This window comes from Chlorocebus sabaeus, chromosome 17 (assembly GCF_047675955.1).
Source record: "Chlorocebus sabaeus isolate Y175 chromosome 17, mChlSab1.0.hap1, whole genome shotgun sequence".
Classification (NCBI taxonomy): Eukaryota; Metazoa; Chordata; class Mammalia; order Primates; family Cercopithecidae; genus Chlorocebus; species Chlorocebus sabaeus.
In genome coordinates this window covers 65,493,736-65,517,880 of record NC_132920.1, presented here as the reverse complement: position 1 = coordinate 65,517,880, position 24,145 = coordinate 65,493,736, and the positions used below count along the sequence as shown (strand labels likewise).

The following is a 24,145-nucleotide window of genomic DNA, read 5'->3' as shown; positions in this document are numbered from 1 at the left end:
TAAGCCACAGTGACCTCCTCTCTTCACTAAATTTGAGTGGAAGATAAACTTCTTCCAGAAATTAAGTGGTAAATTTTGGGAATGTTCAGAATCGGTACCTTTTATCTTTTTATTCTGTTGTTAGATGTGTATGATGGGTTGCAAATAATTTATTGACTTTTGTCTTTTTTTATCCTTAACCTTTACTTCAAGGAAGTCTAGAAATATGGTCCAATACTGTGACCAGGAAAAAAAGTAAAATGAGTGTGGTGAATTTGCATCCAGTTTCTTCCCTACTGTCTCATCTCTGATGATTATTAACTTTTCGTTAGCTGTAGCCTTTTAAGTAGCCTCCTTCTTGCCTCTCCATCCTTTCATTATGCTTCCATTCAAAACTAACACAGAAAGATCCTGTACACATAACTAGGAATTCAGAGTTTTATACATCAGCCTAATATGCATTTTACAAGAGTAGCTGCCATTTTGTATTCTATTCTCTAACCAAACCAGACTGTGTATTGTTCCTTGTGCAGGCAAAGATTTTTACCATCTTCATACATTTGCTCATATAATTCCAAAACTGCTTGGAAGAAGTGGTACAAATGACCACTCATGAAATCATCCCAAAGTTCCAGGTAGGATTTGCCTTATCCTCCTTTCTGTTCACATAGCAATATGTCTGTAACTAAATTATGGAAATAGTGTATAATGCAATTCCTTTCTCCTCCACGGAAGTAAAAGCCAAGAATAGCTTTTTCATTCAAAATTTTATTATTATTGGAGCCTAAGTGACTTTATTTATGTTTATTATCATGAGCTAAATAGGAAAATACTTTGTAAGTTATAAAGTTCTGTGAAAATATTTTAACATTGTAGCATAGCCTTGTGAAAATTTACTCTGTTTAAATTTATATAATCTTTTTAAGCTTCAGTTCCCTCAAGATGTGTATAATAATGGTCACTACCTGGAAAGGGTATAGAACAAAGCAAAAACAAAACAAAAACAAACACCAAACAAAAAATTTCTTGCTTCTGATATAGCCTAGAAAAAGTTCTCAAAAGATGCTTATTGTTGTAATTAATATTTTTCTGTCTCATATATGGTGGTTATATCAACCTAAGTATCGTTCTCTGGAGGTGAGATACATTCCCTAGGTCTCAGAAAGGATCTAAACATTCCTTTGGTAGGGAAGATCATCTTTCCACTAATATCACTTTCTGAATACATTCTGGAAAGTGTTTAGGAGCTGCAGAAAAACAAATAAAAGACTACCTACTTATAGACCAAGTTATTTTGAGAATTTAGCATTTAAGCTCTGTAGACTGTATTTACAGCTATTTCAAGGTACAATTTGTATTATTAAATATCACTTTTATTATCATCATTATCATAATAATCATTGTCACACTAGTGCTACATAGTAGAGTATTAAAGCAATTACATAAGAGCAGTGTGTTACAAAGCAATAAAAGAAGGACACTATGAGTCCTAAGGTGCTTTCTAATTGACTTTTTCAATTTTGAAATATAATTACAGGTTTACAAAGCTTCACATGTGAATAAAATGAATTATCAAGAAATTAAGGTGATCACAGTACCAGAAACTTAATATATCAATTTTCCATAAACATTGCATACATCTGTTATTTCATGTTATATTCAAACATAATAGGATACTAAAAATATATAAATGTGTGTGAGTGTGTTTGTTTGAGTATACATATATTTCCCTTGCCATAGAAGAACATCTTTTTTTCCCAAAAATGTAGAATTCAGGAAATTACAGTACATATGGATATCTGTCTTTAGATGTTCAATTGTTTGTCCTTACAGGTTTCAAAAAGGCATTTAGTTATATCAATTTAAGATTAAAATAAAGAGCCATGAAACACTTTTCCACTCCTCACCTATGACTAAGTGCTACATGAGGAACTGTCCCCTCATCATATTTCATTTATTTTAAAGTATATAAATTAAATAAATACAAGAGAAAAGCAGAAACTTAAAAGGAGAGACAGTACATGCAATGGTATACCAAAGAAGAGATAATAGTTTAAGATTATGGATTCATACTCAAAACAAGGGATCACTAAGTTACCAAAAGGAAAATAGTATTTATTCCCTAATTCTCACTACCCCTATGCAGGACCAGCTTCCTGATTTTTTACATTTGCACAGGACTCAATGCTTAGAAGGATCTTGCTGTTGGTTTCATGCTCTTTTGGTACCATTTTAAAATTCTGAATAATTTTTTAATAAGCAGTCCTTTATCTTCATTTTGCACTGTACCCTGCCATTTATATAGCCAGTCCTGTCTCCAACTATAGTAGAAACCAGTTTATGTACTAGTCAGTTCACAAAAATTTCTCTAAACTCATGAACACCCTCCATACTTAGGGGTGGACGTTCAAGAGCTGTTATCTGCAATTCTGGCTTCTTGACTACAATAATTTGATTAGTCATAACCTTGTGTGAATTATTTTATTAACCACTTAAAAATGAAAGAAAACATATTCTTCATTGTATAGTAATGGAATTTTGTATATAGAATAATAATAATATTAATTAGTAAGTTCATAAAATTAGTAAATTTGTTTGAAAATTCTACTGTGTCTCAAAAAAAAAAAAAAAAGAAAGAAATAGGAAGCATAGCAGCTAAGAAGACAGCAAAGCATTTTTTTCATAGTACATGAATTTAAGGATATTTATTATCTCCTATAAGTCAGTATTTCCAGTTCTCCTAGTGATTCTTTCAACTTTTATCAGCTCAGGTGTTTCTAAAAATTGACCAGGAACAGTATATATACACCAGTAGTGAATTCAACAACGTCATAAATTTTATAAATCTTGATGGAAATCTGAGTTTGGTCTCAATCATTGAAATCACAAAAGGCAGAGATTTAGCAGAGGATTCCTTATTTTGTATTCCAATATTTTACTTTCTAGTATATTTTCTTATAGTTTTCCTTCATAAAGTGCTTAATATGTGAGTGTCATGTAGTTGTATTTCAAATAAACTTGTATTGCCAGATAGTACTCCTGCACAATAAAAATTGTTGAAAACAAAGTTTCCTTTTGTTAATCCTGGAAAAAAATACTGAATATAATATATGTTGTATGTGGCAGAGCAAATAATAAAGGAAGTTAAAAAAGTTATCTGCAATACTTTATTTCCTCCTTAAAAATAAAAATCTAAAGGAACATTTTCAAGTTGTTCCAGTATATTGATATGTAAGGCTATAAATTAAAGAAATCAAGAGAGATTTAAATTAACTACAAAAACAATAGGATCTCGATAAACTAAGAGTGAAATAAAGCTGCACCCATGTGATCTTCAAAAAGAGAAAAAGAAAAAGATTCTGGGGAGTATGAGAATAAAGCTAAACAAACTTCTAGACCTTTCATTAAAAAAAAAGAAAAAAAAAAGGTTGAAAGAATTTTTATAATGCTTGCTATATGAGATACAATGTATTCTTTCCTTTATCCCTATCCCAAGACAATATCTGTAAACACAATATGATTTGCCAATGTGCTTAGAGTTGAGTTAGTGTTGAAATTGTCAAGTAGGTAGGTGGAGATGCTCCATATTAAGTTAGGAAAGGCTGCAGTTCAATTCCATATACATTTCATGTGTATCATAATTTAAAATTTAACTTTACTCATTTACTTCTGGGCCATATTTTACTTTTAAGTATGTTTCCATTAAAGAAACATTAAATTCCAAATATATTGAATATCTGTGTAGATTGATCACTCAAAATATAATCATATTAGTCATAGTTATTATTATTCATAGTTCTTAGGGAGTTTATTATTTTAACTATATTTTACTAATCTAAGTTTTTAAAAAATAAACTTTTCATTTTATAATAGTTTTAAGTTTATGGAAGAGTTGCTGGAATATTAGTCTTCTCTTAAATTTCACACAGTTTCCCCATGATACATCTGTTGCAACTAATGAACTGATATTGATACATTATTATTAACAAAAATCCATACAGTTTTCAGATTTTTATAGCTTTTATGTCATTTCATTTTTCCATTATAGGGTCCTATATAGGACATTATTTTGCATTTGGTGGTCATATCTCCTTGAGCTCACATATACTGTGATAGTTTCTCAGACTTTCCTTGGTTTTGATAATGCAGGTGTATCTCATAGATATTGTGAGTTCAGTTCCAGACAATCTCAATAAAGTGAATCACACAAGCTATTTGGTTTCCTAGCACATATAAAGATTATGCTTACACTATACTGTAATCTATTAAGTGTGCAATAACATTATGCCTAAGAAACAATGTGTATATCTTAAATTAAAACTACTTTATTGCTAAAAAATTCTAATGATCATCTGACTCTCCAGCAAGTTATGATGTTTGTGCTGGTGGAGGATCTTGCCTCAATATTGGCTTTTGCTGACTGATGAAGGAAGGTTGGGATATCTTTGACAATTTCTTAAAATAAGACATCAACAAAGTTTGATACATCAATTAACTTCCTTTCATGAAAGATTTTTCTGTAGCACAGAATGCTATTTGATAACATTTTACCCATGTAGAACTTCTTTCCAAATTAGAGTCAGTCCTCTCAAACCCTGCCACTGCTTTCTCAACTAAGTTTATGTAATATGCTAAATCCCTGTTATTTCAATGCTGTTCACAGCATCTTCACCAGGAATAGATTACATCTCAAGAAACTACGTTATTTGCTCGTCCATAAAAAGCAATTCTCATCTCTTCAAGTTTGATCATGAGATTACAGCAATTCAGTCACATCTTTCAGCTCCACTCCCACTTCTAGTTCTCTTGCTATTTCTACCACATCTGCAGTTACTCCCTGCACTCAGGTCTTGGATCCTCAATGTCATTTATGAAACTTGGAATCAACTTTTTCCAAACTCCTATTAATGTTGATATGTTGACCTCCTACCATGAAACACTAGTGTTCTTAATGGAATTTAGAATGGTGACTCTTTTCCAGAAGATTTTACATTTGCTTTGCCCAGATCCCTCAGAGAAATCGCAATCTACTGCATCTGTAGCCTTATGAAATTTATTTCTTAAACAATTTAAGATTTGAAAGTAAAAATTACTCCTCACCATGGACTACAGAGAGATATTTTGTTAGCAGGCATGAAAGCAACGTGAATCTCCATTGTATACCTCTATTAGAACCCTTGATTGACCAGGTGCATTATCTATTAGTAATATTTGGAAACAAATCTTTTTCTGAGCAGTCTGTCTCAAGAGTGGGCTTAACATAGTCAGTAAATCATGCTGTAAACAGATGTGCTATCATTGAGGCTTTGTTCTTCCATTTCTAGAGGTCAGGCAGAGTAGATTGAACATTATTCTTACAGGGCCTAGAATGTTCAAAATAGTAAATGAGATTTGGTTTCAACTTCAAAGTCACCAGCTACATTAGCCTCTAACAGAAAGTCAGCCTGTCCTTTGAAGCTGTGAAACAAGACATTGACTTCTGCTCTCTAGCTATGAAATTCCTATTTGGATCTTCTTCTCATACACATAAAACTGTTTAGTTTCCATTGAAAATCCATGGTTCATCTTAGTCATCTTCATCAATTATCTTAGCTAGATCTTCTGAATAACTTGCTACAGCTTCTACATTAGCACTTGCTGCTCTGCTTTGCAGTTTTATATTATAGGGATGACTCCTTTCCTTAAACCTCATGAACAAACCTCTGCTAGTTTCAAACTTTTCTTCTGTAATTTCCTCATCTCTCTGTCTTCACAGAATTGAAGAGAGTTAGGACCTTGCTGTGGATTAAACTTTGGCTTGGGCAAATGTTTTCGTTGGTTTTATCTTCTATCCAGGTCACTCGAAGTTTTCGCGTATCAGCCATAAGCCTGTTTTTATCATTCGTATGTTCACTGAAATAGCACTTGTAATTTCCCTCACAAACTTCCCCTTTGCATTCATAACTTGGTTAACTGTTTGGTGCAAGAGGCCTGGCTTTCGACCTGTCTCAGCTTTCAACGTGCTTTCCTCACTAAGCATAATCATTTCTAGCTTTTGATTTTAAATGAGAGATGTGCTACTCTTCCTTTCACTTGAAGATTTAAAGGCTATTGTAGAGTTTCTAATTGGCATAATTTCAATATTGTTGTTTCTCAAAGAATAAAGAGACTGAGGAGACGAGGAGGAAAGAGGTAATCGCCAATGGGTGGAGCAGTCAGAACACATACATTTGTTGATTAAGTTTGCGATCTTAAATGGGGCACAGTTTGTGGTGCCCCAAAACAATTACAATAGTAACACTAAAGATCACTAATCACCTTAACAGATATAATAATGAAAAAGTCTGAAATATGGTGAGAATTACGAAAATGTGACCCAGAGACACGAAGTGAGAACACGGTGTTGGAAAAACGACACCAATGAACTTCTTTCAAAATTAGAGTCAGTCCTCTCAAACCCTGTGACTGCTTTCTTAACTAAGTTTATGTAATATGCTAAATCCCTGTTATTTCAAAGTTGTTCATAGCATCTTCACCAGGAACAGATTACGTCTCAAGAAACCACGTTATTTGTTCATCCATAAAAAGCAACTCTCATCTCTCTAAGTGTGATCATGAGATTGCAGCAATTCAGTCACATCTTGCTGGACACAGTTACCACAACCCTTCAATTTGTTAAACACACACACACACACACACACACACACACAAAACACAGCATCAGCAAAGCACAATAAAACAAAGTTGGCCTATTTTAAAAGTGTTGAGGAACATGATGAGATATTTTATGAAAAATCCTTAAGTCTGGGTTTTTCTGATGTTTTTCTCATGGCTAGACAGGGTTTATCTATTTCAAGGAAAATAAACAAAGAGGTAAAGTGCCATTTTCATTGTACTATTTCAAGGGGATACACTATCAACATGTATTTATATACTATAAACAACAACTTATTAATGATGTTAGCCATGATTAACTCACTAAAGCAGTATTTTCCAGGTATCTTGATTGTACAGATGTTATTTTTCCCCTTATTTTCATACTATATTCTTTAGAAGGAAGTCACTATATGCATCTCATACTTAAGTGGTGAGTGGTTATACTGTATCTACTTGATGGGGAAGTATTTAAATAAATTATTGAGAATTCTCTATAAATTATTTGGAATTTTTCTAATAATGAGTTTTCAACATCATGCAGAAACTGATCTCTAAATCCAATTTCATTTGTATTACACAAAATTAATAATACATTTTAATTATAAAAAATACATTGAATTACTACAAATTCCTGTTATGAATAGAAAACTAATTCTCATGAAGACACTTTATTCCTGCTCTAAAATCTTGGACAAACACTTTTTTTTTTGTTTTTTGTTTTTTGTTTTTTTTTTGTTTTTTAATGAATGGCCCAGAATCTTCAGGAAGACAAACACATTGTAATTTGGACATATTTCCATATGTGAAACTTTGACTTACCTGTTTTAGAATATCTTTTAAAAACAAATAACCATAGTTCTATATAGTAAACTTAATGAGCTGGTCTCTGGTGCTACTTTGTGTCTCTCTGTGATATGGTCCTAAATCATTTCTTTGGGCGATCTCATTTTTGTCAGGTAATTCTCAGGAAAAATTTAGTTCTTTTTCCCTTTTATTGAGCATTTCTTGACTCAATTCAGTGAACAGTACTTGTGAGAACAGAACTGAGTGACCTTTTTCATGGACTCTCACCTGGTATAGAGATGTCTCAATAACACTTTGACACGCAGTACTATGTAGCTCAGAATCTTTAACATTTTTGATATAATTTCTGATATCTATCAGTTTTGAGGAAAACCAAATTTAAACCTTACAGTGGCAGGTCAAAAACTGGGAAGTCATTACCTCAGATGCTGGAAAAGAAGTTTCCTCAAGAGTATATAAGATAATGGTCCATTTATTAACCATTTGGAAAAATCTTTGGGTTTTCAAAGAATAACATCCAAGCCCAAGAGTTGTGTTTTCTTCTCCTACAGGATTTCTTATATACAATCTCATTTATTCCAAGTAATAACATAAGCCAATTACAGAAGCTCAGGTCTATGAGTAACTATTACAGAAAGGCAAAGGAAAGTGACACATACACTGTGAATTCATAGACTATCTCTGGCTGAAATAGTTTCATGCTGCCTTTTTTAACAGAAACTTGCATACTTTGAGAAAATTGTTTTGAGAACTAATAAATAATGAAAGGAGTAAAGTTGAGGGGTTGTCTTGTTAATTTATGACTAACTCTGAAGTATTTAGTGGGCATGCTAAAAACAAAAATAAGTATAAATACTTCTAATAATCCTGCAATTTTTTATATCAATGAAACTTAATTGTCTTCAGTATGAAGGACTGTCAGATATCCATGGCAGGAAATGAAAATGGCAGCTCAGGTTGTGGTGGCTGTGTTGACCTAAAAAGTGAGAGCAGAAGGTACAGACATATTTTTGTTTCTGGAAGTTGCCCTCCTATGTCCTTTTAGACGACACAAAGGATGTGAGCTACAGAGGACACTTGGACTTTGCCAATGCATTAAACCTGCTAGTAACTGGTTATTTCCTAAAAAGCTCTTATAAAAGGAAATAGGGTTCTCTAAAGTCACCACTCTTCAGCTATGTCAAAAATCTGACTCTATTTGCCTGTCCTTGAGATACAGTGCTGAATATAAACAGATCCTGGAATGGGAGAGATGACAAACCAGTGCCGTTCAACATGGTGTTGCTGTAAATCTAGAAGACTTATATAAGTCAGAATTAAAAGTTGGATTGCCCCCAAATCAGTTTAAATGTTGTGAATATGGCAGTGATACATCTGAACTGAAGTGGGTGCCTGTATAAAATTAAATGGGTTCTGAAATTTAATTATCTCAGTGGCACCAGTATCCTAATGGGGCTCTGAAATCAGTGTATCTCAAAGCTAGTTCTAGGCAAAATTGTTTGGTGGCAATTTTATCTTAATTGTTACTTTATATCTCTAGATTCATTCTTTTTATCAAGTTATTTAATAATTTGGTCCCCCTTACATATAAACCATGCCCGTCCTGAGTGTGTTTGACCAATTATTTGTTCTTTTCTGGCTGTGCTCTGTGAAACAGGAGTGATAATCTCTCATTTTCTGGGCAACCCTGTCATCTGCTTCTGGGTGGTTTAGGACAAAGGTAGGTACAGATAAAAATTAATTAAAGAAATAGAAAACACAGGGTATTTCTCTCTCCCTCTCCCTTTCTCTCTGAATTGGGTAGTGTCCAGAATCTGTGTATCCTTTGTGGCTCCCACTTTTTCAGGACATGCCCACAGATTGTAGGTTCTGCCTGTTAATGCTATCTTCTGGCTTAGGTTAAACCTCCTCTTCGTTTATCCCTCCTAATTAGTGTTGGTAGTGGCTTCCTACTGTGAGATATTTGGCTTTTCCATCATTTGTGTAACCAAACCTCTGCATTACAGTCCTGTTATGGAAAATACTTGAAATGATTTCTTATATCCTGAATAGTTATAACTGATTCAAAATGTAGTTATTTAACATAAATACAATCTCATGATTCATTAAACTAAGCTCATGTTGATATAGATAACTCATATTTCATCTGTACCCTTCCTGCCTTAAAGATCTAGACAACATCAGCTCAAAATTTTACTGTACTTTCAGGGGAAAGTTCAATATTCTCCCTAGTATGTCTTTAGATTCCTGTGGTTCTCTTTTTTTGTAGTGACATCTAGCTCAGAGTTCCATCTTCTTCTAAATTATTTAACTTTATTAATTTTCTTTTCACTGAGTAGGTACTCTCTGTATTTACACTAACCACACAGAAGTAGAATCAGTCCTTTCTGTGATTTGTACATACATTAAAAATTTTCAAAATATTTAAAAAGTGATACAAACAAGCCGTCCAATGCCACTACCATTATACTTCTCTGGGATATTTTCTTTCTCTTTCTTTTTCTGTCTTCTCCTCCCTAACCTCCTTAACTTCAGCACATTTTTTCCTCCCATTGCCTCAGTAAATATCTAACTCTTTTCTTCTACTTTTCAAAACAATTTTCAAAGTGAACTACAAAGTTACTTCTGCATCTATAACTCCATCATAGTGTTCAGTGAACAAAAAAATAAATTATTTCATAAGATGTATACCCTTTAGTAAGCAGTTTTGTTTGCAAAAAAAAACATTTTTCTTTTATTTCACATGAATCAATTCTTTGATTTCATTTCCCATTTTCCTTCCTCGAGCCATTCCAGCTTCTCTCTAGTTTGAGCTACACATTTTTATAGTTGTTTTAATAATTGATGTTTTGCTTTTATTTATTTTAATTCTACATACATCAGAAAAATTGAGTTTCTATTTTGTCTAATACAATCGTTAGTTTATTTTTTCAGTATGACTGCTAATATAGCACTGAAAATATACCTTAAAGAGATTGATTACACAACTACAGCAAAAATTTTGACTGGATAAATGGACACTTAAGATTTTTTACAGAAAAAGAGAGAAAGAACTTAATAGCTTCAAAAGTAAATATGAAAATCAGGACATAATGAGATAAGAGAAGAAATAAAGTAAGACTTCCCAGATTCTATCTTGCATCCTCTAGTGGTTGCTGTATTATTCATTCATTTACAAAGAAGGAAGAGCTTTGCAACTGGAGAGGGGAAATAATGTCTTATGCTTTTAAAAGTTTAAGTTTGAAATATTTATAGGAGGTATACATGAAGATATCATAAGATTAAATATGAACCTGAGACACAAAGAAAGTTGTAGAAGAGATAATGGCAGTCAATATCAGATATATATGTACAGAAACACTATTGTATTAATGTAAACGTTGTCTCCAAAGAAATTGAAGTTTCTTTCTAAAACTGAAATTCAAGCTCTCTTACAAGCCTATATTTTCTGATAGTAACATTAAATATATATGTATACACACACACACATATACACACATACACACACACATATATATATACACAGACACACACATATTAGACCATTCTTCTGTTTTTTCATTTATTTTTCTGATCTAAAAATTTAAACAGTTCCTTTAGGTAAAAGCATGCAAGATCATTCCCTGGAAAATGATCAGCTTCTATGATTTCCACCCATTTGGAGTAGCTTTCTCTAGTACAATTTGTAATTGATAATATTAACATGTCCCTGAATTCTCTAAGACTTTTGCCACTATATAATTTAATAGACAGTAGACATTTTATTATATTAATAAAGGTTTTCATATTTAAATTTGTTGGAAACTGCTATCTTGTTATCTAGCACTTTCATTTTCAAAACATAACTGAATTCAGTACCATTTTCTTGCAGCTCAACTCTCTGAAGCAAACTAATGTGGTAAAATAATCCCTGTTATGGTGTTGACAAATGGTAATGAAGTCAGTGGCACTCCCATTTAGTTATTTTATTTGCATTTTAAAAGGAACCTCCTGGATATATAGGACCTGTAAAAATAAGATAAAACAATAATAGAGATTAGTAGAGGGGCAAATGTGAGAGTATAAGCAGGACACTCAGCAGCTAGCGCTGTTTTTGCTCTCTGTGTACCCTCAGTCTGGACTGCTGTGAACGTTGTTTCCCCAGAAGGAAACATCCTCCCCAAACTCTTGTAAATTTGGACTTCAACAAAAATTGTCTCAAAATGCAAGAGTAGAGGAACAATAATTTATCATTCATCTTTGCCTTTGATGTCAATGATCGAACAGAGAATCCTGTTTACCTTTAACAAAAATGACAGTAAAGCTACACAAAATAATCATTGCAGTATTTCCAACTCACTTGGGATCTGGCAATACACTGCAGGTTTAAAATCAAAATGAAATAAAATAAATATGTGGCTACTGTGCTATCACCTAGACTGGCATGCTAAATAGTATTAATCTCTTCAAGTCTAAACTTTAGCTTAATTGTGAGACTGAGAATCCGTTATTAATATAGCCTTATACCCCTCATGACTCAAAGGTAGCATTGACTGCTGAGTTGGAAGAGCTGTGTTTGAGTCCTTATTCAGCCTGCAGATATGTAACAAAGGGCTAATGTTTTCTATTTAAAGTGTTATATGATATCGATTCTCAGTCTTTTCTCTGTATTTTGCCTGCCTTCATTCAGAAAAGGTTATATAGGCAATGAGAATGCTCAGATAACCCTGCGAATACTCAGATAAAAAACTGCTTTCCCTTCATTGACAGAAAGTTATGTAAACCATTACGTAATTCAGATAAAACACTGAAAACACAAGCATCCTATTCCTGTAAAATATATCCATTTTAATATATTTAGTGCTAGTTTTAGATCATTCTTAAGTAGTGTATATTTAATATTTTAGAATTCATTTTTCATGAAATGTTATTCATGAATTTTAACCCTTTTGATATTCTCTATGTTTCTGTGTAAATTAAATGTGTTTCTTTCACCCATTGTCATCGGGTGACTTTTGGTTCATCCGTTGTGTCATTTTACCACTCTAGTGACAGAAATGTGGGGCTCAATGAAACATCATTACATCAATGCTATTCACACCTATAAAAAAAAAATTCCTTCATACTGAATTTATAAAAAAAAACAGTCTAAATAGTTCTGATCTGAAGAAAGGAGAGAACTCATCAATGGTCTAATAAAAAAGAATGGGATATTACTTTAAAGAAATTACAAATGGAGTTCAATTTGCATGTATCAGCATTTCATGGATCAAACCAATTTTGCCAAATACTGGTATACAATCCTGTTTTCTGGCCTCAAACTTATGAAATTATTTTATTTATAATTTAAATGGATATTTGATGATTATTATATGTTTGATGAAGAGGAAACAGTAAGGTTCATTAGATTCTTAGTAATCAGCTTCTTTTAGTTTCAGTTGTTACCAATGCACATAGGTGTATGTGTGTGTGTTTATATGTGTGTGTGTGTGTTTGTGTGTGTGTATGTTTTAACATTGGACACACTTTCAGAAAAGAACCTATGCTATACACATTATGCACAAACACATAGGTTAAGGTATTTGAAAAGGTGTCCAATCTTAAAAACAAAACAAAACTCATGCAAAACTCTTGCTAGAATAAAGGAAACCATAGAAAATCCTTGGATCTTGCAAGTACTGTCAATTTTTATTATTTAACCTCCCTCCCTCTCTCCCTTCCTTCTACCTTCCTTCCCTCCATCTCACTCTGTTGCCCAGGCTGGAGTGTGGTGGTGTGATCTCGGCTCACTGCAACCTCCACCTCCTGGGTTCAAGTGGTTCTCCTGCCTCAGTCTCCCGAGTAGCTGGGACTACAGGCACGTGCCACCAGGCCGACTAATTTTTTTGTATTTTTAGTAGAGATGGAGTGTCACCGTTTTAGCCAGGTTGGTCTCTATCTCCTGACGTTGTGATACGCCCCCTCCTCAGCCTCCCAAAGTGCTGAGATTACAGGCATGAGCCGCCATGCCCAGCCTTTTTAAAAATCTTTTCTTCCCTTTCTTACATGTGTAAAAGCCTAGGTGGAATAGTGCATTGTTCAGCCACCAATTTCAGTTAAATGTGAATGAGGGTTGTTTTACTTTTTCTTCCCTTTTCTCTGTTTGTTTTATAAATTGATTTTTTTTTTCTTTTAATTTCAATAGGTGTTTGGGGAACAAGTGGTGCTTGGTTATATGAATAAGTATTCTAATGGTGATTTCTGAGATTTTGGTGAGGCTTTCCAGCACTCGTTACCCACGCAGTGTACAATTGTACAATGTACCCAATGTGTACTCTTATACTCCTCACCAACCTCCCACCATTTCTCCCAAGTTCCCAAAGTCTATTGTATCATTCTTACACCTTTGTGTCCTCATAGCTTTGTTACTACATATGAATGAGAACATATGATGTTTGGTTTTCCATTCCTGAGTTACTTCACGTAGAATAATAGTCTCCAGTACCATCCAGGTTGCTGCAAATACTATTATTTCATTCCTTTTTATGGCTGTGTAGTATTCCATGGTGTGTGTATTTATAGCAGCAAATTGTGCTACTATAAACACACACACACTCACATACATACATACATATATGCGTGTGTATATATATATATATGTAGTTGTTTTTTTTTTTTTTTTTTTTTTCTTTATCCACTCATTGATTGATGGATATTTGGGCTTGTTCTTTTTTTTTTTTTTTTTTTCCCAATTGCAAATTGTGCTGCTATAAACATGTGCATGCAGGTATCTTTTTGGCATAATGATTTATTTTCCTCTGGATAGATACCTAGTAGTGGGATTGCTGGATCAAATGGTAGATCTACTTTTAGTTCTTTAAGGAATCTCCACATTGTTTTCCATAGTGGTTGTATTAGTTTACATTCCTACCAACAGTGTAAAAGTGTTTCCTTTTCACCACATCCATGCCAACATCTATTATTTTTTATTTTTATTTATTTATTTAGTTTTGGCCATTCTTTCAGGAGTAAGATGGTAGCACATTGTGGTTTTGATTTATATTTTCCTGATAATTAGTGATGTTGAGCATTTTTCTATGTTTGCTGGCCATTTGTATGTCTTATTTTGAGGATTGTCTATTCATGTCCTTAGCCCACGTTTTGATGAGTTTTTTTGTTTGTTTGTTTTCTCACTGATTTGTCTGAATTATTTGTAGATTCTGCATATTAGTCCTTTGCTGTTAATCTGATAGGTTTTTCTTTACAGATTACCTGATGCTTTTGCCTCAATGCTCTTAAGATTCTTTCCTTTGTCTTGACTTCAGATAACCTAATGACTATGTGCCTAGGCAATGATCTTTTTGTGATGAATTTCCCAGGTGTTCTTTGAGTGTTTTGTATTTGGATGTCTAGATCTCTAGCAAGGCTGGGGATGTTGTCTTTGATTATTCTCTCAAGTATGTTTTCCAAACTTTTTGATTTCTCTTTTTCCACTGAAACATCAATTATTCTTAGGTTTGGATGCTTAACATAGTCCCAAACTTTTTGCAGGCTTTGTTTATTTATTTATTTCTTTTTTGTCTTTGATGGTATGGGTAATTTGAAAGCCTTGTGTTAAAGTTCTGAAGTTCTTTCTTTTGCTTGTTCTATTCTATTGCTGAGGCTTTCCAGCACACTTGGGATTTCTCTAAGTGTATCCTTCATTTCTATAAGTTGTGATTGTTTTTATTTATGCTATCTATTTCACTGAAGGTTTTTTCTTTAATAATCTGTATCATGTTTTTGATTTCAAGTTGGATTTCACTTTGATGCCTCATTGATTAGTTTAATAATCAACCTTCTGAATTTTTTTTTACGGCAATTCAGAGATTTCATCTTGGTTTGAATCCATTGCTAGTGAGCTAGTGTGATCTTTCAAGGGTGTTAAAAAACCTTGTTTTGTCATGTTACCAGAATTGTTTTTCTGTTTTCTTCTCATTGGGTAGATTACGTCAGAGGGAATATCTGGGACTCAAGAGCTGTTGTTCAGAATTTTTTGTCCCACCAGGTGCTCCCTTGTTGTGGTATTCTTCCCCTCCCCCTAGGGAAGGGCTTCTTGAGAGCTGAACTTCAGTGATTGTTTTTGCTCTTTTGGATCTAGCCAAAAGAGGACTGGGGAGTCCTCTGATGTGATTCATCTTCACATCTTTCAGCTGTGGATACCATTACCTGCTCTGGTGAAGATAGTAGCAGAGTGAGGTGAACTCTGTGAGGGTCTTTGGTTGTATTTTTGTTCAGTGCGCTGGTTTTGTGTTGGTTGCTCTCCAGTCAGGAGGTGGCACTTTCAAGAGTGCATCAGCTGTGGTACTATAGGGAGGATGCAAACTTGCCCTAGGAATGTCTGGTTAAATATTCAGGTTTCTCAGTCAGTGGACAGGTCCATACAGCTCCCAAGAGATTATGTCCTTTATCTTTGGCAACTACACTGATTAGAGAAAGATCACCAGGTGGTAGCAGGGATAGGCATGTCTTAGTTCAGGCTCTCTTTGGGTGGGGCTTGCTGTGGCTGCTGTGTGTGGAATGGGAATTTGGTTCCCAGGCCAATGGAGTTATATTCCCGGGTGTATTAGGTTGCCTCTGCTGAGTCATACAGGTCACCAGAGAAGTGGGGGAAAGTCAGCAGTCACAGGACTCACCCTGCTCCCACACAGCCCACAGCCCTAAAGGCCAGTCTTACTCCCACTGTATCCCCCCAACAGCACTGAGTCTGTTTTTAGGCATTTGGCGACCAGGGCTGAGAACTTGCCCCAGACCGCCAGCCTCCCTACTGAGAAAGCAAGTACACTCACAATTTGTTGGCATCTCAGGGAGCCTGCAGTAGCAATCCAATTCCTTCAAAAGGTCAGAGAATTCTCTCAGCTTTCCTGTTATTTTCCTGTGGTATTTCTTGGAGCAAAATTGTATGATGTGAGTCTCCACACACTGCTCTGTCTGTCCAAGCAGGAGCTGCAAGCTAGTCCTGCCTCCTGTCTGCATTCTTAATCAAAACTCTCTAAATTATTCTGAAAGTTATTTTCTGGAGGCTAGATGTTTCCCATAATGGCAGAATTGTTTGTACAAACACTTCTATTAAAAACTTCTAAAAATCTGCATAACATATATTTAAAAGTATCTTCTTAAAATCACTGCAGGTCTTGTAAGAAAAGAAATAATTATTGACTGAAATCAAAGGGAAAGCTAGAACCAGTAGAAGTATTTGTTAGTTACATAAATGTGAATATTTATATTGACATATGTATAGTTAAAAAATATAGAACAAAATGAAGAGTCTAACAGGTAAATGTCCCACAATATGTTGCTACCTAATACATTTTTGGGACAAAGGTGAATAAAAAAAATAAAATGATTGGCTTTCTTGAAGAATTGTAGCCTAATTTTAAAAGTCTGGAGCCTTCAGTAATCTAAGGTATTCAAACTGTTGAATGTGACCGAGGACAAGTAATGCCCCCAATGACTGAAACAAACAGAAATCCTCTCTGGATGAAGGCTTTCCTTCATCTCAGTCCTCTAATTATTCCTACAAATAATTATGCAATGCTTAATTATGCTTAATTGTACAACTAATTATGCATAATGCTTAGCTTAATCAAAGATAGCCAGGTACATAAAGTAAAAACACACCAAAAGCATGTACCCACCGAAACACAAACAACAACAAAAATAGACCCAGAAGTACATCCTATTGAAATCATCAGGAAGAGCACAAAACAATTCTATCCTTTTTTGGCCATGCTTTTATTCAACAAATATGTATTGAGTACCTCTCAGACACTCAGAGCTCCTCTAGGTCCTATATATTCAGTTATGGATAAAATAAGCAAATCTGTTTTTTATAAGGACTTTACAATCTAGTGTGATGTTAAACAAAGAGAACTTATTTATTACTTAGGAACTGGTCTAAGCTGTGGTTTGAGCTCAGTTGTTTCTAAATCTTTTCATGGATCACTCTGTGAGATGACTAATTCCAGGCCCGAAAGACCACTAGAGCCCAGGAGTTCAGGGCAGAAGAAACTCTTACGCTTTTTAAGTTAAAGAAATCAAAGACAAAAGTAAAGGATATCAGCAGAAACAGGGAAATAAAATGTGATGTTACAGGTGTAAAAAAGGATACAAAGAACGTAAAGGACTCCAAAATTTAATAAATTAAAAATTCACTGCATAGACCTCATAGCTAATTATATACAAGAATGTAAAGTTAGTATTCTAAAACGAGTGCAGTGAAACGGTACACAGTACAGACAAAGTTCAACCACATGAGCACTACCACTGTAAGTAACGCAGAATAGGACTCGATTATAGCACTAACATTTTAGACAACTGCGCAAGACACTGGGTAAGTAAGGGTCAGAATGAGTGAGTTAGAGGAACGGAAAAATTTGCTCCCCTCCTCTCTGAAGAACCAGTAAGGGTGGACAAATTAGAACTTGCCAGAGATATCAGAAACCAGGCATGGCTGACTTGCAGAATGGGACCATTACGGAAAGCTGGTGGAGACATCTGTGTCAGGGTATTGCCTTTCCGTCTGAGATGGAGTGGGCCTGAGGTCACTCTTGGTCAACAGGGCTAGCAGGTCAATACTACAAATGCAGAGTTGGGGAGAGTATGGTTAATTTCGAATTTGCTTCTCTGAGAGTGGCTGCTTCTGGTTCTCACAGCCTAACACCAAAACAGCCAACAGAGGTTATGACTGTTGCTTCCTCTCCACTTTCTAAATCATTTACAAACTTCTATTTTGTCCCACTATAACCTGGAAGCATATAGGGAAGCACATATGGAAAACATATTTCTAGCTAAGCTAAGTTTACACTGTAAAAAAAAAAAAAAAAAAAAAAAAAAAAAACACCACCACAAGCATGGGAGACAAATAAATAAAAGGAAAATACAGCAAGAGAATAAAGTATATACAGGACAGAGTGAGAAAATGTAACATAATTTCAACTGAAGTCCTAAGAGGAGAAAAAAAAAAAAAAAGAAATAGGACACAAATAATAAATGTTACCAGCCAAGGGTAAAAAAAAAAAAATTGTGGCTGATAATTTTTCAGAAATGGTCAATAACAGAAATCCATAGAGTCAAGGATCCTAAGTAATTTCAGGAAAAAAAGAAATAAAAATAAATCCACAACTAGAAACATAATGAAACTGTACCTCATCAAATACACCGTAAAAAAAATTCTTAAAAATGGCCCAAGGGAAAATATTAAGTTGAAAGGTGGCTCGTCAATAGCAGCAATAAAAGTCAGAAAACAGTAAAATGATATTCTCAACATGCTGAATAAAAACCCAAAACAACACAAAAAGAACAATAACAGCAACACTCCCAACCTTGAATTCTATATGCCTCAAAAATATCCTTCAAGAATGAAGATTAAGTAAAATACTTTTCGGAGAGAGGAGTAGCTGATCTTGTTTTCAACAGCAACTGAAGACATATACATATTTCATGGATAGCCTCTGTATTAAAAAATTGCCTAAAGGAAAAAAAAAAACTTTTTAATGTAAGAATTATTTTTGAAATTCATTTAGAGATACTCTTATGAAAACTATCACTATGAACATACAAATATGATCCTGCATATAATTTGAGAGGTATCCTGCTAAGTTGAAGCCCTTTCATGGACCCACTGAATTACTGCTGACATTTCCCTAACATTTCTTTCCAGTATGGCATTTGGGTTCATAGTTTTAAAATACAGTGGAATGGGAAAAGCATTAGTCTATAAATAATGTACTATTTTATTATTTGAACTTACTTTTATTTGTAGAATTTTTGTATGTCAATTGCTTTCAAAGACTTTGTTACAGCTATACTCTCCATTTTGAAAGTTATTTACCATCTTAGTTCTCTCATTAATTACACAGACAATAAATGTAGGACCATAGCTAAAGGTAGGATACTGGCTAATTTGAAAAGAGGGGGTTATGTCCCTCCATGAGATGTGAGAGAGCTTAGGGATGATGAGAAGAAACTGAAAGATAAAATAACTTTTCTCATTTCTTTTTTTCCAGCTTTGTGTCTCACTCCTCTCTTACACCTGGGGAGTCAAGTCTGGATCCTCTGCTCCAATTTATCTAGCAAATAAAATACTGATCTCAAATCTCAAACAGAAAGGGAACCTGTGTACTTCAGGTAAGGATAAGAGTCCTGAGGAAAAAAAATAGGTTCTGTGTTTTTATAATCTTGCCTCATTCCCTGCTTTCCATGGCAATTTTTGCTTCCATATTCAGATTCTTGCACCATTCATTAACATCCTACTCTAGAGAATTTCAGGTTTTATCGTTTTTGACCCTACTAAATGGTTCCTACCTCTTAAACTCACTTTAGATCCACTAAAAGTGGGCTGAAATATCTCAATTTTTATAGTTACAATTCTATGGGTTTTCACATTCTTGGTGTTATTTTGCCATAACATTATTGGGGCCTTGGGAAGAGAAAGAGATGCATGTAATAATGGATTATTTAAATGAATCTCTTTCTCTTTCAAGATGAAAGGGTTGACTTTTTTTTTTTTTTAGTTAATAGACAGACATGCATAGGTTTTTATATCTTCTAGAAATGACCCTTTATTACTTCCCTAATAACTTCTCTTATTTTTTCCGACTGGAAAATTCTTCCTGAAACTTGACTTAATAGAGTTGTATTCTCTTCCTTTCTCTACTCCTGCTTCTACTGACAACTAGTTTTAAATGTAGTATTTTCTCAAATTGATATTATATTAATCATACATTCTCAGCTTTTTTGTTCTCTGTATTTTATTATGAGCTTATTTACTTTTTCTCTTAGATATGACAACTAAGAGGATATTGTTCTGAAGTAGCTTGATATCTGCTTGTTCTAGTATCCTGCCAATTTGTTTTGTCTGAACTTTGTTCTACAGAGTGGCTAGGAGGATATAGAGCATGGTAATTAAGAGGGTATTCTGTGACTTCGCAAAGTTAAAGTTAAAATCTTGGCGATACTACTGTCTTGAGTTCCTTAGGGTGTTGCTTTTCCATCCGAAAACCTCTGTGACCAGTGGCATGTTTGCCTGAGTTTTGCTTGGGCCCACTGGGCTCATTCTGCCCAGTCAGCCTGGCAGGCTGTGCTTGGCTTGCACTACTGGCTAGGATCCCACGCTGACCAAGGGTAAGCCAGGCACGGTGTGGCAAGGGGTATGTGAGAAAGTGAGCGTGGGGTCCACACACTGTGCACAACCAGGCATGCTGGCTGCTGCAGCAGAGTGGACAGCTCCAGTCACCGGCACAAGTGCCAGATCTGTTTAAGGCTGTGGCTGGATCAGATGTGCTACAAGCAGCTTCCACTGTGGGCACCTGTGCCCGGATGAGGGGAATGTGGTGGCACCCAGAAGCTTCCAGACACAAGGAACCAGAGAGCCCCAAAGAGGGTATCAAAACCCTGGCTCGGGGAGCCTCTAGGTCTGGCATCCCCAAAGGACCTCTTCAGCTCTTCTCTCCTTTCACTGCCCTCAGCATGGCGATCAGGGGGGAGTTTCAGCCCTGTTTGTGTTACAGCTCTTTCATTCCCACCATTCAGTTGGTCCTAACTTCTTGTCCTGCCTCTTAAAAAAAATAAGGTATGCAGACAGCTGGAGGGTGAGCAAGGTGGAGAAGAGCTTTACTGAGCAACAGAACAGCTCAGAGGAGTCCCCTAGTGGGTCGCTCCTTTCTGCAGACAGGTCATCCTTATGACACCAGGAGACCTGAAGTAGGTAGTTCCTTCCCATAACTGGTAGTCCCGACATATGTCCGAGTCTAGCTGAGTGCAGGGTTTTAATGGGCTCAGAAGGGAGGAAATATGCTCTCATTTGTCCATGAACTGTTATTGACAGGCCCAAAAAAAGCACCGTAAGTTCTCACTCTGGGAAGTGGACTCCAGCTAGAACTGACAACTGATGGCTTCAGGCCATCCCTGCCTTCAAGGTGGGGTTTCACCTGGGATGCACCCCTTTCCACCAAAGGGCCTGTCTGCCACCTGCCACCTGCCACCATCAACATGCTGTCCACAGTGCCCACGCTGTTTGTGCTGAGGGGTGCCGCAGGCCCATGCTGAGCCACTCTCACCACCCACCCCAGCCAGCCTCCCTCCTGGTGCCCGAAATCTGGAGGAGGTTGTGGCAGCAGGAAGCTGGTATGTCAGTGCTGCCCTAAGTGCCCACACACTTGGTCGAGCTACAACAGCACCCAGGCTTGGTCACAACTTTGTCCCATGCTAGAGCGGGTGCTAGAAGTGGGGAGAGGCCAGGGAGCAGGGGCAGGTACCTTCAAACCTGCAATGGCGAGGAGCTTCCTGGGTCCCTGAGAGTGCAGCGATGCTGGAGTCCAGAGCCAAAGCTGGATGGCTGCAGCTGTGCTAGGGAGCACGGGCTTCTGCCTCATCAACTAAGTAGGGGTCTTGGCTCTAGCCTGCTCCTAGCTCCTACCAGCACTGCAGAGCACACAACCGTGTTCATGTCTCATGCTCTGCAGCCAGCGTCCTTGCAGCCGCTGCTCCACACTGGTCATCACTATCATCACTACTCACTGGCAATATGATTAATGCCCATTATTTTAAATATAGTGACTTTGAGTTTTTCCTTTTTGCTGTGGAGGAAATAATTCATTAACGTGAGGATTAAATGAGAAAATGCATGTTAAATTCTTCACCAGAAAGTTACTAAAGAAACCGTGGGTTCTCTACAAATAAAACAAACAAAATGTCTGCCCTTGTCATTTTTAAATTGAATTTAGGAAGATATATAGTAAATAAGTAAACAAATAAATATGACCAGGTGTGGTGACTCATGCCTTTAATCTTAGCACTTCGGGAGGCAGAGGTGGAGGATCGCTTGAGCCCAGGACTTAAAGACCAGCCTGCACAACATAGGGGGATGCCATCTCTACAATTTTTTTTTAAACAACATATCCAACTGTGGTGGTGTAAACTGGTAGTCCCAGCTATTCAGGAGGCTGAGGTGGGAGGACTGCTTGAGTCTGGGAGGTTGAGACTGCAGTGAGCTGTGATTAAACCACTGCACTGCAGCCTGGGTGACAGAATTGAGATCCTGCCTCAAAAAATAAATCACTAACTAAATCGAAGTAAAGTATATAGTATTATAGAAGACATAAGACCTAAGGAGGAAAAGCAAATACTGAAGAGTAGTGTATATTACAGTACGTAAATTATATAGCATAATAAAAAGTTAATGACAGAAATAAAGCATGGAAGATTAGAAAATATAGGAATGGGAAAGGAAAGTGGATAATCTTTTGTGCTTTTATTTATTTTCCTTTTTCCTTTCCTTATTCTTGCTGTCATCTTAAGGGAAGTGGTTAATAGTTGGCTGTTTTATACAGAATAGTTGAGGAAGAGCTCACTGAAGTAATCAAATTTGAACAGAAATCTGCAGGAAAAGAGATATCCGTGTAGCTATTTGGGTGAAGAGCAATGTGAACAAAGAGAACAACCAGAGTAGACTTCCAGGCAGGAGAATGCTTGGCATGTTCAGGAAGACAAGCAAGCCAGAAAATGTAGCCAGAGGACAATGAATGAAAGAGGCTATAATATGAGATGAGGTCATGAAAATAACAAGGTAGGGTTGGGGTGGAAGTGGGACTGATTGCAAAGCATTTTGTAGGTTGTCAAATATTTTGGCTTCTATTTAAGAAAAATAGCAAATCACTGAAAAATTTTGAACAGAGAAATGACTTTGTCTTATTTTCAGTTTTACTGGGTCATTCTGACTAAGGTATAGAGAATAGACCAAATAAGACAAGAGTAGAAGTATAATTGCTTGATCAGTTCTTCCTGCCCACTGCGTAAATAAAGACCATAGCATTGCACTAAAGAAAAGTTTAATTCACACAAGGCGCGCCATACTACACAGAAGATGGGGTTGTTACTCAAATCAATCTCATCTCAGGCTTTTAGGTTAGCATTTTTTCAAAGACAGTTTGAGGGAAGGGATGGGGTGGCCAGGTAATGGCTACTTGCTGCTGATTGGTTCAGGCAGAGATAAAATTGTAGGAGGGCAAAGCTATCCTCTTAAGCTGAGTCCTCCCATGTGGAACCACAGCAGCAATCAGGTCCAGGTTTTGGACAGGCAAAAACCTGAACAAATATCTCAAAAGGGCAATCTATAGTAGTGATGTTGTGATCAGACCACACCTTAGCTTCTCCCCCTGGCCTGATAATATTTCATTAGATTTACAAAGGTGGTTGAGTCTTTGGGGAGGCCTATTATCATTTAAAACTAAATGTCATATAGACTGGGTACATTCTCATTCCTGTAATCCTTGAGGTTTGGGAGGCCAAGGTGGGAGGATCGCTTGAATCCAGGAGTTTGATACAAACCTAGGAAATTTATGGATACCTCATCTCTATAAAAATAACAAAATAAAATAAGATAAAAGTCATATAAACTAAATGTCTCTCAAAGTTAGCTTAGCCTAAGCTCAGGAATGTTGAAGGGAAACGCAAGATTGGGGGGAGCAGGTAAATGAGATCTCTTTTACTGTCATAATTTTTCCCTGATATAATTTGCAAAGGTAGTTTTAAACCCTGCTTTGGGTTCCATAGCACCTTACTCTTAAGGTGTTGGCTATAAAGATGGGAAAAGGCTGATGATCACTCTAGCTTCTTCCTGTTGACAAGAGGCATAGTTGGGGGTTGAGATGGGTTATTCACAAGGGAAATAAAAATAAAACCACTTTGCAGCTGTCTGCATGTACTCATGGGGTTCCCAGTTAGTATT

The 24,145-nt window shown here is 35.9% G+C and overlaps 1 protein-coding gene across 1 annotated transcript in view; it reads left to right on the top strand.

Moving 5' to 3' along the window:
- The first annotated feature begins 537 nt into the window (after positions 1-537).
- Positions 538-24,145, top strand: part of LOC119620186 (protein eyes shut homolog) — a 359,552-nt gene continuing 335,944 nt past the window's right edge. The window contains exons 1-2 of the mRNA XM_073006120.1: positions 538-614; positions 19,425-19,545. The gene's annotated coding sequence lies outside the window, so the exon portion shown is untranslated. The remainder of the gene's footprint in view (positions 615-19,424; positions 19,546-24,145) is intronic.